The 11875-nt window shown below is 35.2% G+C and overlaps 1 pseudogene; it reads left to right on the top strand.

The window, feature by feature from the left end:
* The first annotated feature begins 6792 nt into the window (after positions 1-6792).
* LOC116114768 lies at positions 6793-10420 on the top strand (annotated as a pseudogene).
* Positions 10421-11875: the final 1455 nt, after the last annotated feature.

Here is an 11875-nt window from a genome sequence, read left to right as displayed (position 1 = left end):
GAGCTATTGCACAGGCAAAGGAACCAAGGGCACACCAAAAATCCAAACACATTCAGTGTAAGTATCACATTTTGAGAGAATTCGTTGGAGCTGGAGATATTTTTATTCTGAAGACTCCTTCAGCAGAAAATGTAGCTGATCCACTGACTAAGGCAATGACACTGAAGCAATTGGACCATCATCTTGGGAAGATGGGTATGAGTTACAACATCGAATGACTTTAGTGCAAGTGGGAGTTTGTTAGTGTATGCCCTAGAAACCATTCGTGTTGTCGGTTTTAGAGCATTTTGTGTTGTGTCTATATTTTATAAATAATAGAAGAAAGAGTTCTTCAATTCATATATATAAATTGCTTCCTTTATTCAGTCATGCATTTAAAATAAAGTATGTATATGAATTGTCCAGATGATTCATTTAATTGGTAAATGAATTATCGAAAAGGGTTCCTTGCGGAAGCAATATAATTTGGGCAACTATACTGTACAGTAGGCATATCGGATGCTTCCGAAAGATATCATGAATTGATATAAGCACGAATGACGATGATAGTCATGTCACTGGGGCATTGGTATGGATTAGCGATTGGTGAACTGTTTTTCGAACGTGATCGAATAACGACAAATCACTTGGAAAAGCATGTAGTCAATGATTTATCGTTTGGTTATATCAATGCACGATGTAGTCCTTTGACCTGAGACATTGTAGTCGAATCTGATACGGATGCGTATGGTTCATATGGTGTATAAGTACGAGACTAATCATGTTTCGTATAATAAAGCCTATTTGGTCATGCATTGTTTATATGCGGACACGAACGATGGTCAAGAGGGGATCCATTGACCCGAAAATATAGGATCGGGAGTACCGCTGACTGCATTCGGATTCGAGTTCCTAGACGAATGTCGATAAATGTCAGAAATTAGAATCTTTGGCCAGAGTCTATTATTAGTCATACAAAAGCAAGTTTGTGATGACGAGTTCCGGACATATTGATCGACGATTCGGTAGAAGATCTAGTTTAAGATTTTTATTTTCTATGAATCCGTGCTCGATCAGGATATATCAATGGTGGGACTTTACTTGCATGGTACGTATGATTTGAAATGGGTTTGATGAAGTATTTCTTCATCGTGGTTTAGGGACTATGGCACATTGCTAGATGTTTACCATAGTCGTTAGGCCTCCGGACAGGTTTTCGGATTCATCCAAAACTGGCTCACGGCTAATCCACGGTGCACCTACATGGTCACACCAATAGCCTTGAGAAGTTAGAGAATGATGAGAGAGAGAAATGATTATCCGTAGAGGGCTAGCACATTCTAAGGGTAATGACGGGATTTCTATGGTAATAGTTACATAGAAAATTATTTGTGACATTTTAAGGGTTAAAATGGTCAAGCAATGATTAATTATTATATCTTAAACCGTTAAGATTAATGAGATGAACGAAAATAACCTTTTAATAGTTAAAGGATAAAAGGGTAAGTTTATGGGTTGTTAATGTAAACTAGTTTAGTTTACATGGGCCCTTGAATAATATTGATTATTCAAAGGGTAGCATAATAAATTCGTGGGGTCCCTTTTAAAATAAGATTTTATTGGGCTTGGAAGTGAAAAATAAATAATTGCAAAATTGCCCAAGTATATATAAATGCAAAAGGTTGCATTTTAGTTCATAACTTCACTTTGTTCACTCAAAGCAAACTAAAAGCTCTCTCTCACTAGCCAAGGCCACTCTCTAACTCTCTCAAGGTGGTGTTAAAGTGTGGAGGTCTCATCATTTTGAGTCTTGTCTTCATCAACCCAAAGTAAAGGAGTAGGTATAATCCTTTTTCCAAGCTTTGTTTGACAATGGTTTTTTGAATCCAACCTTTCATGCCTTCAATCTTCATTTCCACCACTCTTCATGCATGTTGTTGGTTCTTTCAACAATAACTTTGTTCAACTTGAAGTCTTTTTATCAAGGTTTGAAAGACTTCAAATGTATTATACTTTTCCCTTAGAAAATCAACCCAAGAGAATCTAGAAAAGTCATCAACACAAAGACATATCTCTTACCTCCCAAACTTTCAGTTTGCATGGGTACCATTAAATCCATATGGAGAAGTTCTAAAACACATGAGGTACTCAGTCGAGATAAGGATTTGTGAGGAAGCTTAGTTTCCTTACCTTGTTGGCATGGGCCACAAACTTTACCTTTTGAGAACTCTTAAATTGGTAGACCTTTCACAACATTCTTTTTAGAGAGTTTTGCAAGATTTCTGAAATTTATGTGTCGAAGTTTTTTGTGCCAAACATTAGCATCATCAAATCTGAAACTTAAACATGAAACTTTGTTAGTCAAAAGATAGAAATTATCATTTGATCATTTTCCTTCAAGAACTAAGGTTCCATCGTTATTTAAAACTTGACAAATTTTTTTTGAAAATTTCACAACACAACCTTTATCACAGATTAGACTTATGCTTATGAGATTAGCTTTAAGACCTTCAACATAGAACACATCATTCAAAATAGGGAAGCTAGGAATAATAATAGATCATTTACCAAGGATTTTACCTTTTTTGCCATCACCGTAGGTCACATGACCAGCCTCAACAAATTCAAGTTCAGTTAACAAACTTTTGTTACTTGTCATGTGCCTTGAGCACCCACTGTCAAAATACCATTAGTCATTTTGAAATGCAAGCAATGATGTATGCGCAACCAAGCTGTTGGTATTGGACTTAAGTCTCTATACTTTATTGTTTTGATGCGGAAATTTTTGAGAGGGAAAAACATGATTTCCAATGCACCTTTGCAAAAATGCCACGAGTTTAAAACAATTTGGTTGAATGTGACCTTTCTTTTGACAAAAATGACAAACAGGAGTAAACCTCTTTCCTTCACGGAAATGATCTGGAGTGCAGTGAGAATATTTTGGTCTGAAACTGTGTTGACAAAGGTGGTCACAACTGGTTTTGAAGTGCTTGCCTTAATGAAAGTGGTCACACCAGGTTTGGAGGAGCTTGCTCCAAAGGAGAATCTTAACCCAATTTTGTCACCAAACGACTTTCCTTGGCCAAGAACTTCATCAAGTTTAAGAGAACCTGCATTTAATCTTTCAACAATGGCCTTGGCCTCTGCTAATTCATTTAAAGCTTGATTTAACAAAAGTTCCTTGTTAGATAAATCAATAAACACAACTTTCAATTTACCATTCAACACTTTTTTTTCTTCGGTTAAGGTGTAGTTTTTAGATTCAAGGGATTTTATATTTTTTGTGGCTTTTACCCATGACTCTTACATCTTATAAGAGGCCTCTTGCTGCTCTATATAAACATCACTTGAGTCATCCGAGGACACGCTCCTATAACTTCTTGGTTAGTTGTAAAAACCAAGAAGTTCTCATCCTTATGAATATCATCACCTACACTCTTACTGTCATCACTCTTACTTAGGGTGGCAGCCATGGCTTTCCCTTTTTTCTTAAGAGTGTCAGCACACTCTGACTGAATGTGTCCATACCCTTCACATTCATAACATTTGATGCCTTTGTTTTTCTTGTCATTTTCTCTCGAAAATCGTTTTGAGAAGGCACCTTGAACAATTTGGTCAGAAGACTTTTTCACAAAAAGTTGTTTACTCTTTTTGTTCAACCTATGTTTTCTCATATTCTTTTTCAAAAATTTAGCAAAATTCTTTGTGAGTATGGCACATTCATCTTCCTTACCGTCACTAGAAACAACACAGACAGAAGGTTTAGATGTTACCTCATGTTTTAGAGCAAGACCCTTTCTCGATTTCTTTTCCCACCATTTCAGGTTGAGTTTGAAAGTCTAAAGTGACCTGATGAGTTCATCTAGTTGCATCTCGTCTAGATTTTGGCATTCTTTGATAGAGGTTGCTTTGGACATGAATTTCATGGGTAGAGAACACAAAACTTTCCTGACTAGTTCAACATCAATATAGATTTTACCCAAAGCAAAGCATTCATTCGTGATATCACATAACCTACCATGAAAATCAGTGATAGACTTATCATCATGTATAAAAAGATTTTCATAATCAGTAATCAATCTCCTAAGTCTGGTCTTTTTGACAGTGTTAGTTCCTTCACTCTTAACTTGGAGTCTGTCCCATGCATCTTTACCTATTTCACAATTGGCTATGTTTTTCATTTGGCCAATACTGACAGCGTTAAAGAGTGCATGAAGAACTGTAGAGTTGAAATTAGACTTTTCCATCTCAACTTTAGTCCATTGATCAAGGTGTTTTCCCTTGCTACTACCTTTTGCACCTACAACTTGTGGTTCTTTCCAACCAACGACACAAGCATTCCAAGCCCTTTCATCAATGGATTTTAAGAAGGCTTTCATCCTAGGTCTCTAGAAGGACAAACTAGTTCCTTCCAACAATGGTGGTCTATATATAGCAAAGAAACTTATAGTGACAGAACAGAAATGTGGTCACACAAAAAGAGACGATCACACAGAGCAAAAACAAACTGATCTGCTCAACCAGACACGAGGACAAGCAGGGATCAACTGAAATAATTTTTCAGAATAGGCTCTGATATACCAATTGAAAATTTTAAGGGGATTACCAAGTGATTAAAACTTATGCGGAATGGGTTGCTTGTTCAATTTAGTGCAACTAAGTTGCGAATGACTGAATTAAAGCATACATAAAAACAAGTAAAGAACATGCTCATTTTTACACGGTTCGACATCAAGCCTACATCCATGGGACCATGTCCAGAGAAGCAAATTCACTGTGAAATACTTATGAGTTCAATTACAAAGCAAGATAACCAAAAGTTGTAAAACACTCCCTATTTACTACACAACAATTCTATCTTCTTTGATTGAACTTCAAGCCATCACAACAAGCTTCACATGCACATCAACATCATGTTGACGAGAGTTCCTCTCAAGAATCAACAATGAAAACAAGATAGTAGCTTACACTCAAGCTCTCGTCACAAGGAAAACAACATCTAAAAGATCTCATGCAAGGATAAGTGATGAGGGTAATTCTAGGCCTACCAAAGCATAGTAAGAAATCTTAACAAAAACAAGAACCTTAGAGAGTATTCAAAGAGGCAAAACAATGTAATTGGGTTTCTTACAAAAATAGAAACAAAAAGGGAGAATATAAAGAGATCAACATGTTAAGGGTTGGGGGACAAAAAAGTTAAACTTAAACTTTTATGTCTTTCTTTTTGCACAAGACATTTTGGGACCACAGACAAAAGAATTATTTCTTTTCTTACACAGCGAATAAACAGGGAACAATTGTAAAGAATAAGATAGAAAATCAATCAAGGAATAATTATGTCCAGAAGTGAAAACAAGTACGTGAAGTGTGATTTGAGGAAAAATATCTGCCAGAAACGTTGTGAACACACATAGGCTAAAGTGCTCACACTTGTGAAGGTGGTTACCTTTAGAAGTGTGTGCACAATGGTAAAAGATCAATAGTAGGCAGGATACAAAATTAGGATCATAAGATGACAAATATATATATATATATTGTAGGTTTAAAACAACTGGGTCAATTATATATGATACCCAAAAGGAGTATTACTACACCTATAACCTCTTCTCACAAACTCTCTCACAACCTTGATGTGACAGCTCACAATTGGTCAATCGCAATTTATCAGGTAAGACCCACGTGAGACCCATTACGAGCTAACCAATTACGAGTTGCCATGTCAGGGTTTTGAGAGAAAGTTTGTGAGAAGAAGTTGTGGGTGTAGTATTTTCTTAACCAAAAGTGATCTTGGCAGCTAATATGCTCATTTTTTAAATGAGTAAACAACATATTCCCACCCGAAGTTTGGCAAAATCCCAAGTTGGTACCCTTGGTTCTATTTATTCTATATTCATACCCTTAAAGTAACACTGTTAACAATTTTCAGGTTAAAGAGGGTGCTATTACCATAATACCCTTAACAAATAAATTGATAAATTACTTATTAACCCCTAAATTAGTAGAATTATAAAATTAACCATCATATTTTCAAATTACTTCAATAACACCGTCGGTAACTGCACACCTTATCGATTTTTGCCTGATCCAGGCTCTTTCCAACGGTATTGAACCTCCTAGTCACCTCCATAACCTTCCCCATAGCCTATCGTCCAAAAACCCTATGGTCCCTGACTCATTGGCCCCTCTAATCGCCAGCACCATTAGGTTTAGGGTTATGCTATTCTTCACTGAATTTTGGTCGATTCCGACGACAACAATCCAATTGGACACCACCATTGCAACCAGCATCTCTAACAACTATTTAGTCTACGTTTCGTCAGTCAAGAGGTTTGTGTTCATTGTGTTTTTTGGAGCTACTGTGGCCAGAAAATGGTGAACTGCTATGGTTAGAAAGGTTAGGGGTTTGGTAAGGGGGATGCGAGGAGTCAAACGGTGGTGATGGTTGGGGTTGTCGCCGCTCAAAACAGCCAGAAACTGGCAAAAAATGGTGGTGGTTGAGGAAAGTAACTGGATTTAGTTAGCTTTACTATCAAAAAACGAGAATCATTAAAATCATATTCTGCATTTAATTCGTTAATTATGATTATCTAATACTCTTGTTTTAAATTTAGAAATCAGACCATAACACATGGTGTATATAAACTGAGAGTGGTATTGGCAGTACAACTACAATCACAAGGCATTTCACCCAACAATTCACTTGAAAAACCTTCCTAAATCTAAATGGCTTTTTATTGTCAGCTTACTTCGTTGCCTTCATTCACATTCAAAAGATTGCCATCTATAAGCAGCTCCTTAGTTGGATTATCTAGGAACATTGTTGCTTTAGCTAGTAGATCAGTACTCAAATGTATGGTTGCAACCAAAACGTCTGATGAAATCATTGTTAGGTGATCAACCAATTACCAACCTTCCATTTGGCCCCATGATTATGTTCAATCACTTACTAGTAATTATATATGTGATATAATTCTGTTCTAAATTTTTATTGCTTGTAGTTATAGAAACATGGTTCCCTTATGTAATTATAAGTTATTAAAATTAATTAGCCAACACAAAAAGGTTTTATGATGTATGCAGGGAGAACCATTTGCCAAATGAGTTGAAAAGCTGAAGGAAGAAGTGAGACTGATGCTTCATAATTCAATGGATCCTCTACATCAACTTGAGCTCATTGATGACCTGCAAAGACTTGGAATATCTTATCACTTTAACAAGGAAATAAAAAGAACCCTAAATAAGATATACACAATAATTCCAGCAATTACAAGCAAAAACAAGAAAGTTTATATGCCAATAGCTCTTGAATTTAGACTTTTAAGACAACATGACTATGATATACTTGAAGGTATATTAGTATACATATATAATTACATAATTATTTATTTATTTAATATATATACATGAAACGTTGCGATTTGTATTCTTTTATACACTTTTTTTTTTCTGAAAAATATAAATATAATATTTAATCTCATTTTCGTTCTTTCATCATTTCTCTAGGAATTTTCGACAATTTCAGGAATAAGAAGGGAAACTTCCAGAAAGATGATTGCAAAGGAATTTTATCTTTGTATGAAGCTGCATTTCTTTTTAAAGAAGGAGAGAATGTGAACTTCAAAGATGTTAGAAGTTTCACGACCTCATACCTTAAGGCATATGTGAAGGACTACACTATTGAGCCACGCATTGGAGCTACCATTGAATTGGAGGATGCTAACATTGGAGGCAAGGTGGTTCATAGATGTATATGAGACAAGACCTGACATGAACGATATCTTGCTTGAGCTTGCTAAACTGGATTACAACACTGTATAAGCAATGCACCAAGAAGATCTAAAATATTCATCAAGGTAAGAGCCTGAGAGGCTAGTTAATTTGAGACACCACAAATCTAACTTTACCTAATATACTAAAAGTAACAGGGAACTTCTTATCTTACTAAAAGATTTCTTGTCATCATATATATGAAGGTGGTGGAAGAATACGAGTCTTGGAGAGAAATTAAGTTTTGCAAACAACATATTGATGGAGAATTTCTTATGGACTGTGGAGGTAATATTCGAACCTGAGTTTAGATATTGTAGGAGGATGTCCACAAAGGTCAATGCCTTAATTATGACATGTGTATGGAAGCTTAGATGAACTTGAGCACTTTACTGATGCTGTCGAAAGGTTGGTGGTTATATATATATTGTTGATATTTTTGTCAGACCTATATTATGGTGGACAATGAATTATTGAGCAAATATGTGCACACATCATTCTTCTGTGCAAGCATCTATTGTCTAACACATTTTGCCGAGTGACATTTTCTCTTTGTTGTCTTGCCCATCAAACTTATTTTAATTCATGATATTCTTGTGTGAGCTAACTTTACATCTGTCACAATTTCCTTATGTGGTCCTAAAAGGTTACAAGACTTTGTCAGTGGTCCCGCAAAAAAGAGAAAAAGATATGTTTGTGGTCCAGCAAAAAGTTGGAATTCTTTTTGTCCTCCACGTGTTCAGCTATGTCAGGCTCATGCTTTTTGCTTTTTCATTTCATGTGTGCGCACAATGGATGTGTGCTTGCACACTTATGTCAGAAACTTGCTTGTTGCATTTTGTTTCGTGATTTACTTCATGTGTGCACACACTTTTCTGTTGTATTAACATCGCATGTTTGACTTAGTTTTGCACAAGTTACATTTTTATCCTTATTAGTTGAGATATTTTTTCTCATCTATTGTCTTATCATGAGGACCACCTACAGGTGTCCCAATATCCTCTTGTGGTCAAGAGAAATAAGTTTTTTCCCTTTTTTGGTTGTGGTCCCAAATGATAGATGAAATCTGTTCCATTTTTGGACCAACATATGTCAGCTCTTATTTGCTCACTTGGCATAAATTGTTGAGCACTAAATTTGTCTATATCATCTTCATTGTTGCTCATTTACGAACTAACCGTTTGATATTTGTTTTTCTTGTGCTTTGAAAATTTCAGAGAGTTTTCTCTTGAAAGGTTCAACTTCGTTTATGTACCAAACGTTCACCATATCTCATATACTTGATTGAATGGCAGCTGGAACTTGGTTCTATTGTTGATGTTGGAGCGTGGCTTTGGTGATTGAAGCTTGGGTGAAGCTCAAGTGTTCCTCGGGTGTGTTCCTGATGTGAAGAAGATCCTTGAAGCAACAACACATTAGAGATTCAGAGGGTGGTGCTAAGTGTAACTAGAACAAAGAGTTGTTTTTGCTGTCACTTTAATCAACTCTGAGTGATATCTTGTAATGTTTGTTGACTTAGTGGATTAGTTTCGATCTGGACAAGATCCCATAGATGTAGGCTAAAATTGAATTTTAGCCGAACCATGTATATGGTTGTGTTCTTTATTTAAAGCTTATGAATGTTGATGTGGTTTAACTTGAAATCTCTTAATCAACTTGGTAAATCTATTTGGTTGCACTTAAAAATGGGTATCTAACACCAAATTGAGTTAACCAACTCTAAAATATATTATATATATATATATATATATATATATATATATATTGCAATGTAGATGGGACGTCAAGGCAATGAAGCAACTTCCACAATACATGAAGTTATGTTTTCTTGCTCTTTACAATTCCATAAACGAAATGGGTTTTGACGCTCCTAAAAACCAAGGAGTTGATATGTTTTTTTTTTATTATTATTATTATAGCATAAAAGTGTGTTGACCCCGACACGTTGATTAAAAAAAAAGTTGTAGATTTATGTGTTTATTTTTATTTTTTTATTTTAACTAATTAAAATCATTGTAAATTGTTTCAGTGGGCAGATATATGTAAATCTTATTTATTGGAGGCAAAGCGGTACCATAGTGGATACATCCCTACCCTTGCAGAATACGTTGACAACGCATGGATTTCTATATCTGCTCCTGTAATTCTAGTGCATGCTTATTTTTTCGTTACAAATTTAATAACAAAGGAGGCCTTAGAATGCTTGGAAGAATACAACAATATAATTCGTTTGTCATCAATAATATTACAACTTGCAGATGACTTAGGAACATCATCCGTAAATAACATGCCACAATCTCTTGTATTGATTTATTAGTTACAGTTTTCAATTCCATCTTGATTAATTTATTAAAATCTATTTTTCTCTTATTTATGACTAGTTGAAGAGAGGGGATGTTGCAAAATCTATCAATGTTACATGCATGAAACTGGAGCATCTGAAGAAGACGCTCGTAAACACATACAAGAAATGATTACTGCAACATGGATGAAGATGAACAAAGAGCGGCTTGAAAATCCTCACTTGTCGAACACTACTTTTATTGAAATTGCAATAAATCTCGCTAGGATGGCTCAATGCATGTACCAACGTGGAGATGGACATGGTATTCAAGATCGTGAGACTAAAGATCGCGTATTATCATTACTTGTTAATCCCATTGTGCATATGTAGAGAGATGGTCACAAGTAGTGATTAGAGTTTTTCTTTTTCTTTTTCTTTTTCTTTTTTAATTAAGTGACAATTAAGTTGTATTGCATTTTTATATTTGAATCTCTTATTTCTTCTCACACAAGTAATAATGCATAATTGCTTGAGTATCTATTAAAATTCGGTGTTTGTGTAAATCCCACAAACAAAAGATAACATGGATTATATTTATATAGGAGAAAAAATCAGTTACCCTATCCAGTTATGAAAGTCTTTTAAGTTTTTGGAAACTCTGCATTTTTAATCAAATTCTCCATAGTAGTTTCATAAATAAATTAGAAAATGACCAAAACAAAAACAGCGTGTAATGTCTTCTGTGAGCTCCTCCCTTCTTCATAATTTACTCTTGGGTGTGAAGCATGCATTTGAGCTTCCACAGCATTGGAGGGTGACAATGTTGGAAACTAGATGGTTTATTTATGTACACGAGATAAGACATGACATCAACCTCGTCTTGCTTGAGCTTGCTAAACTGGATTTTAATACACTGCAAGCAACGCACCAGGAAGATCTTAAGTATGTGTCAATTTGAGACCGAAATACGAAACCACAAAACAGAGCATCGTACTTGATATACATATTAAATATCTTATCTTAGCTTACATTTTCAGGTTGAGTTGGAGACTTTAAAAACTGATTAAGCTGTATCAGGCCTTGTTAAGGTGAGATATTGCAAGGCTCCAACCTTACTTCAATATACTGAAGGTCGATAAATAATCTCATTGTCTTCTAAAGCTAATTTGGTACCAAGAGCAATGGGAGTGGAACAAGGTTTGGCTTCTGACGTTCCAGTCTTATTCAGAAAATCTTCAACTTATTTTTGCTGCCTTAAATGCACTCCTGTAGCATTTCGAACAACTTCTATACCTAAGAAGTAATGTAAAGTCCCTAAAGTTTTCAAATCAAATTGTTCATTTAACTTAGTAATTAGCTTGTTGATTTGAGCAGAATCATTACCAATAAAGATGATATCATCCACATAAACAAAGCCATAGATCACTTGTTCCTTGTTCCTGCAAACAAACAAACAAACTAGTATTTGCTATAGAAGTAACAAAACCCCAATTCACAGAGCTGTTTTTAACCTTTTAAACCAAGCTCTTAGAGGTTGTTTAAGGCCATAAAGAGCCTTTGTTAGTTTACAAACATGTTGACTATCACCAGAATGGATGAAATCTTGAGGCTGACACACGTAAATTGTCTCTTCTAATTCACCATTTAAAAAGGCATTAGTAACATGGATTTGTATGATTTCCCAATTGAAAGTACCAAATTGATAACAGTTCTAATTGTGGCATATTTGGAAATAGGACTAAAGGTCTGAAAAATCTCCCCTAGGAATCTAGTGAAAACCTTTAGCTATTAAGTGAGCCTTATGCCTCAATATAACTAACAACTTTATGTTTAACTTTGAAGACC

Source organism: Pistacia vera, unplaced genomic scaffold, assembly GCF_008641045.1.
Source record: "Pistacia vera cultivar Batoury unplaced genomic scaffold, PisVer_v2 Contig722, whole genome shotgun sequence".
Classification (NCBI taxonomy): domain Eukaryota; kingdom Viridiplantae; phylum Streptophyta; class Magnoliopsida; order Sapindales; family Anacardiaceae; genus Pistacia; species Pistacia vera.
Note: the sequence above shows the minus strand (reverse complement) of the source record. Positions and strands in the feature narration are given on the sequence as shown.